This window comes from Arachis ipaensis, chromosome B02 (genome assembly GCF_000816755.2).
Source record: "Arachis ipaensis cultivar K30076 chromosome B02, Araip1.1, whole genome shotgun sequence".
In the NCBI taxonomy this organism is placed as follows: Eukaryota; Viridiplantae; Streptophyta; class Magnoliopsida; order Fabales; family Fabaceae; genus Arachis; species Arachis ipaensis.
The window spans coordinates 26,320,207-26,327,915 of NC_029786.2; the positions used below are offsets into that span (position 1 = coordinate 26,320,207).

At 35.1% G+C, this 7,709-nt stretch overlaps 1 long non-coding RNA gene and 1 pseudogene across 1 annotated transcript in view; one reads left to right on the forward strand and one right to left on the reverse strand.

Annotated features, from left to right (window-relative positions):
• Nucleotides 1-2,396, forward strand: part of LOC110268792 — an 11,006-nt gene extending 8,610 nt beyond the window's left edge. The window contains exon 2 of the long non-coding RNA XR_002357262.1: nt 2,251-2,396. This is a non-coding gene — a long non-coding RNA (uncharacterized LOC110268792). The remainder of the gene's footprint in view (nt 1-2,250) is intronic.
• LOC107627070 lies at nt 783-4,788 on the reverse strand (annotated as a pseudogene).

Genomic DNA, 7,709 nt, shown 5'->3' on the forward strand with positions numbered 1-7,709 from the left:
TTGTTGTTAGATCTTTGTGTTGCAATACTTTCAATTCGACTTTTCTTCTCATTTTACTATGACTTTCCTTCTTGCTTATCACATGTTTGATAAAATGATAACACTAGCTATGGAGTAGAATTTTCACACTTGGCATAGGATTTGGTCCTTGGAAGAAGTTGAATAGTTGTATCAATAATTGATTTGGAATTAGGGATTGCTAGTTGGCTTGGAGTGCACTAAAGCTAGCTTCCCATAAGGTGAAGCTAGGACTTGTGACTCAAGTTGATTGCTTTCATTTGACCTCCCTCTATACCTAGGGGATAACTAAATGGAGCAAGGCCTAATTGTTGTCAACATTGAATGGACTATAAGGATAGAATTTCTAATGCCAACCCTAAGCCAAGTCTTTTGATAATTGATTGTTTGTTTCTCATTACCTTGCTAAAACCTTCAAAGAATTCCAACAAGGCTTACTAAATCAATAAGATGCACACTTTGGCAATTCCTAGGGAGAACGACTCGGGAGACTAGTACTCTCGGATATAGATTGTAGATTTGTTTGATGAAGGATTTTGCGTCGGTCTAGACTATACTACGATTGATCATTTGATAATTTCTATACCGGCAAAAATTCATTTGTCACACACCAAAACCAAAATACCACTCAATTATACTTAAGTTTCAGTACATCAGAAACAAAAAAAAGGGGAAGATAATTTATTCTATAATCTACGCACACCAAAAACAAACAAATAAGAATCTAGGTTCCAACTAATTAATGAAAATCCTCTATTACACACTTCTTTTCCCCCCTTTTTTTTGCAACTTTTCTCTTTATGTTTTTGTTCATTATATGTAGTAGGAAAGGCGATATGCCAATGTATACTTATGCGCAAGATGACTAATGATAACACACCAGGCTCTGTACATAAAAAAAGGCAAAATGCTGGATTGGAGAAAAACAAACCCAGAATAATGTGAAAAGAAGACAAACCAAAGAATCACACTCTAAAAGCACATTGATTTTCGGTGCCATTATCTAGGAGGTAACCCTTGAGTGAAGGGAAGGATATTGTTAGATATGTTGAAGATGGCAAGAACATACCATTACATTCTTGCCAAGGGTATGCCTTTCAAAGTTTTAGGGCAGGATAAAATTGAAATGTTTCTCAAACTAGGCAAAGAAGGATGTCAAGGATTCAGAAAGGGGAAAATAACCTATGGATATTGGGATCTAGGATTGTAAACTGTCTAGTAGGGCTTTTTTGCAGGGTGGCGGTTGTGATGCTTGAGCACTTGGGTTGAGAGATGGAGACTCCACTCCTAGTGTTTTCCTTAAGAAGTTCCTTTCCTGAAAGAAGTTCAAGAACAAATGGTTAGTCTAGCTTCAAACTTTGATAAATTGGAATGCATGACAAGAAAAAGGGTCACGACTAATTGGCTAATTGCTCATAGCAAGTATACAGATGAAACTAATTAGGAGGAGATAACAAAATATGCTTCATGGCTATGTAGTTAACCTATGTTTTGGATGATGTCTTCATCTGCATCAGAACGGACCTAGAAACTAGAAAGTAGCAATTTATTCTTTATTGATAACTTTGGATCTATAATCTGCTTACTGCAGTAAAAACATGATTTGATTCCACTGATCTAACACCACACCTAAATTGCACTGCATTATCATGTTACTGCTGGAATGGATAATATAATAGCTTTCTCGAAGTCCTGCTTCTGATTCATATTGATTATTGATATTGTAGGAACATTGGTTCAGTGGGGTTTCCAAATATATAATGTTATTAACAGTATATTAATACTTGTTAGTTGTTACTATTACTGTGATAGTATTTCTGTTGGTCTTAAAATTGTTTAATCCCAAGGTGTTTGGGTAACTTACACTTTCCGAAAATTGTGGGCTGGGAATCCCTGTAGCCAAAGATCTGAATATCGGAGTTACTTGAACAGGGGAACCAAACTCCACTCTTGATGAGGCAGAAACAGCGCTATCATTGTTTATTTGTTCTTTCGAATTCGGCAGCATATCTACTATAGAAATATGTATATCTTATTAGCATTTTGGTTCATTAAAATGATAAGGGTATTAATACATGAAGGAGAAAAAGTAATATACTTTAGAAAAATGATAGAATTTTCATTCTTAATAATGAATTATGTTACCTTGATCTAGGGTTGCAGTAACTAGAACACCTCTCTCACATCCATCTACTTCTTTCTTATCTTCAATTTGTGTGGTTTTCATTTCAGTTTCTATATCCCGGTGTGAAGAGTGTTCCATAATGTCACCAGCTGAGAGAGGGAGGATAGTTGATCCTGTACTGTATTCAGAACTGGCTGGAGAGTCTTCATACAGATCCATTTGCCTGAATCATATTAAAAAAATATTAGTCTTCTTGTTAAGCATACAAGAAATTATATTTTTAAAGTCTTTAAAGTACCTCCAACATGGCTGGCCTCCCTCATTACTACTCAAGTCTTCAACCATATTTTTTAAGATCAGCAAGCTTTAAACCTTGAATCTTGCATTTTGGGTTGTTTGCTTCTTTGGTTCGGTTCAAAAACTCTTGAAGAACCTAGCACCAATCCAAAGTAGTGTCAGTTGAACTCTACAAAGTAATGGCATTTCTCATATCTGCTCAAGAATGACAGTTACTTCAGACTTCTTAAAGGCAAGGTCAACTTCCTTTAATGATTCATGTCTCTTGCCATCTTCATGACTAGAGAAATGCCTAGTACTTTACAGTTACATTTTGATGCTACAAATGTGACTTCTATGATTCTGCTTTGGTTCTGTTGATGCTGAACTTTTATTAGAGACTAGAAATATATTGTCTCTACTAGAGGCTGTGCTCATGAAACCAACTACATATTTCAATTATGACAAAAACATAACGTGCTCAATGCTCAAAATCAAAACAATACAGGCCAAGAGATTATGGAGGTTCACCTTCCACGTGTTTTCAAGACTTTGGTCGATGTCCTCTGTATCAATATTTTGAGCTAGTGAGCTCAGCAACTCTGCTTGTTGCATTAATGCATCTATTTTTGGGTCATCCCTTTTTAGGAATGTTCCTTGAGTTTTATTATTTTGAGCTGCAAAGGCATAATAAACCAGTTTAATATTAGAATAGGAGGATGGCCAAAGTTACATTTGCTGAACATCTTAACTGCAACTTGTTTTATGCTTTAGGTTTCAAAATTTGAGAATCATGTTATGTATGTAACTAATAAAATTCAATTTGGAGATAGTTACCAGAACTACTAAACTTGGCATTGCAAATTTGAAGCTCGTCTAGCAAATTGTTTATGTTTTGTGAGTTTTGAGCTAATACTGCGAATGGTGTCCTTGGATGCTGATTTATCAAAGTTCCATTTTGCAAATGTGATCTATCTCCAAACTTGATCTTCCCTCCATCATCCGTGATATGAGCCCTCCTGCATTACAATAGGAGAATATTTTAGCATCATTCTTTGTAAATTTGTGTATTGGGATTCATAAACCGTACTTTACCTCGTTTTCTTGATAGATATAGCAGATTCTGATGTTGCATCTGTATTATAAGCATGTTGGAAAACAATTTTCTTGTTATTTGAATTGATGTGTGATGAAATGCTGTTCTCTTTAGCTAAAGCTTCATATTTTTGCCTCTTTCTGCAGAGCATAGAGAAGCGATTTTTCACAGCATTATCCGTTCTGCATACAAAGCATGATCAATAAGATTTGAATGTTCACACAATTTCCATTCTGAATGTGCATGAAGAGGAGAATGACTTTTGTTACCTTCCTGAAACCACTTTCCCTATTTCTGTCCATCTGTTGCCATATAATTTTTGAGCCTGCAAAGAAAATTGCAGAAAATTAAAGCCACAAAACAGATTTACTGAAATATGGATAGGCTAGAGTAGCAAATCAAGCTTGTTCTGTAGACTTTTTCATTGAAATCCAAGTTCTTAAAGTTGTGTAGATTCCTAATCTTATACAATAAAGTAAGCTTGTTAAACTCCAATGGAAAATCTAACTTTTGGAGAGAGGAAGCATGGATATACCTCACATAAGAGCATGTCTTCCTCTGGTGACCATCCACCTTTCTTGAAATCAGAATTCAAGTAAGTGTACCATCTGATATTTTATTAGTTACTTAAGAATTAGATTGGTAACAACAATAATAATAATAACAACAACAACAAAGCAGAAGATCAAGGAAATTCAAAATACACAATAAGCATTTCAAAATCTCCACCTTCTTCTGCACTGTCTTGTCATTTTGTCCTTGAATTTAGAAGCAATAATTTCCCAACTGCATATAGTTTTTTAGCATTAACAAGAACCCATTTTAATGTTACTTCAAGGAAGGAAAGAAGCAAAAACAATGGTAACCCAGGAGAGGAAGAATTAGTACTTTTCAGTTCCATGGATACCAATCTGCTCTCTCAGTATATCATCTTCCTGAAACTCACATAACCAAGCATAAGACAATATTCAAATGCAAATGGATTCATAAGTAGACAAAGAACTATCATTAAACAATAAAAAAAATGCAATAGAGAGAATAAGTTTTTACCTCTTGAGTCCAAGTTACAATGTGACCCTTCTTAGATTCTCTGTTACACTGTTCTTCCTGTTTCTTCATGTCTTTGATTTGTCTCTCAAAGGTGTTTTTCTATTGAGGTGGCTCTCTTACTTGCATGCTAAAACCAAACGCTCCACCTCTGTAAAATAATATAAAAGCTATTATGGTTTGTGGATGAAAAAAAATGAAAAAAGGGGGCAAAAAAAGAAGGTAGAACCACTTCTTCTTTCTCTTTCATTGACCTTTACCTATAACAAGCATAAATTCCATTTCCAAAAGACATTACCAAAAGGTACTCAACTGAAAAATATAATAATAAAAAAAGGAGTATTACCCTCTAGAAAGTTTAAAGAGTTCGTAGATACATAATTAAATAAATATATATATGTGCATAAAAACTCGAATAATGTTGCAAAAGGATCAAATTATGTTCAAATGAGAAAATCTAAAGTAAAGTATTCTTGTAAGGATAAATAAAGACTAAGTAGTACTTTTAAATAAAAGTATGTTTTAATTATATAAAGAAATTTTTCATTTTTTTGTAAGGAAGTATTTTATAAAATCAAAGGTTGTCGTATTCAGAATTCAAATAATTGTTACAACCATAGTCAAACAGAAAAAGAACCAAAATAGAACTATTTTCAAGAGAAATTCCAAGATAAGAGTTGTAGAAGAAAACTACTAGAATTGATACATTTTATCAAAACAAGGTCAGTTTTTATCAATTTTACAAAGAAACACAAAACCAAAAATTGTAATCCGAGCAGGACACACAGTTACAGAACACGAAACAAGAGAACTAAATCGCATAATCAGTTTACTACGAATCGCAACTCTTAAGATTTCAAATAACTTAGAAATCAAGGATTATGGATTGCACCAAAACTAATTCGAAATCAAATCAACAAATACCAAATTTATGAACAGTGTTAAGGTTGAATGTTCCTTAAAGATTCAAGCAACAATTAGGAACATAATCAAACAAGGATATATATGAATGACAAGATATGGTAGAAAAATATCCAAAACACATTCCAAGAAGAAATCAAGAACTAGAGATTCCAATACTACTGATAAAGGAAAAGATAACGTCAAGCACGAATAAAGATTATACGTCGAAACGGAACTAATCTCTGAAATTTAGTCTCTAACGTTCCCAAAACCCGCGACTCGCATTATCTATGACTCGCATATCGTCTATGATAACCCATTAATGCTTACATATACATAATTCACTAGTGTTAAGCTGGCCAAACTTAATACCAGGAATTATGCAATGCAAGACTAATGGCATTAATCAATAGACAGTCATGTGCATAAAGCTCTAATTCTCGTTATTCGAACAAGACCTACTACATGACAGACTCTTAGAATATGCAATTGAAGCATAACCAGTCCATTCCTCAGGCTCTACAGGAAAGACCGCTCTGATACCATAATTAACACCCTCACTATCAGAAATCACGCTTCCAGCTGCGCTACTCTGATAGCAAGAAGTATTACGACTACTTTACATATTAAATACTAAAATAGGAGCCTGTGACTCGACACTGTATCGCTGATTTCTTTGAACATCGGAAGTAAATACTTTGTCTTAAAAAAAACAAAACAAGCAGGCATAGATTCATATACAAGACTCCTTACATAATAACTCAATATATTATACATATAAAACATACAATTCCTATCCCTCTGACAAACTTGTAATAACAAAGACGAAGGAAGAAAATAATCTAAATAATACAACAGCATATAAACCAAATGCAGTATAACTCTTCTTAATGCTTCTTCATCCGGTTCCTGAAAAGGTAAAGCTGTAGGGGGTGAGAACCTAACCACACGGTCTCACCATGAAATTTCAAAGTTGTTATAAGAAGATATTTAAAAAGAAAATTGTTCTCAAGCTCAGTGATTATCATTGCTTTATGAATCTTTTAAAATTCATAGGAAATCGTTCAAAAACTTTTTCAAAAGAAACAATGTTTAATCTTTCAGAAATTTAAAACATTTCCTTTCTTATAAGAAAATCTCAATCATTTTCCAAGATTCAGCTAGTTTCAATATCAAATTATTTTCAAAGCGAATCAGTGCCCATAATAAATCTCTTTTTAAAATCAAACCAGCTCAAATACTAAATCATTTATAAAGTCATTTATAAAGTCACTAACTCAAAATTAAACCATTTCCAAAGCTAATTCATTTACATCATCAAAAATAACTTCAAAACCAAGAAAAACCATTTTTCATAATAATCAACTAAAAAACCTTTCAAACTCATTTCTTTTCAACAATCACAAACTACTCAAGCAATCAAGCAATCAGTCATTCAGTCCAGCAAACAACCACATTTAGAAGACAATTATAATCACAGGCATATGTTCTCTCACATTAATATCTATTTATCATAACTCTGTAATATAAATTAGATTTTTAAGAAAAACCCCTACCTTGACTCGTCGAAACCATAACTCAAAATGCGTCAACGAAACCATTTCTCTTAACCCGAAACTAACAGCAACCACAAACTCAGTCCCTGATCACTTTCGCAGCACTCACAGCAACTTAAGAGCGACATGCGACGCTCAAAACACGACCCTACGTTACTAGAACCTCAGAGTTTATAACCAAATATAACATAATACTAACACGGGTTTCTGAAAAATAAATACTTACCGAACTAAGAAAATGAAACAGCGGCGGTCGCTGAACCAGTTTGGCGGCAGCTCCGGCAGCCACCTTGAACGGCAGCAACGACCAGAACTCCGACAACGGCGATTGAAACAAACATACAGCGATGATTAAGCTCCCAGAAATTCAAAGGAAACGAAAACCAACTTAAAACCTTACCGGCGACAGATCTCAATGGCGGCAGAGGTGTTCTACGGCGGCAGAACTTGGACAGAAGCTCAGCCAGCGGCGGATCTGGCAGTGACGGCTTCTCAACGGCAACACACCCCACGACTGAAACTCCCGCGCAGCGTGTCTCTCTCTCTCTTGCCAACAGCGGCGACGGCGACTCCTCGCGCGGCTCTCTCCCTCGGTCCTGGTCTTCCTTTGCGACGGCGATGAATGGCGCGGTGGCAGCGGCGGTCCGCGATGGTGGCAACGAGCTGGAGCACAACGGCGGCGGCTATG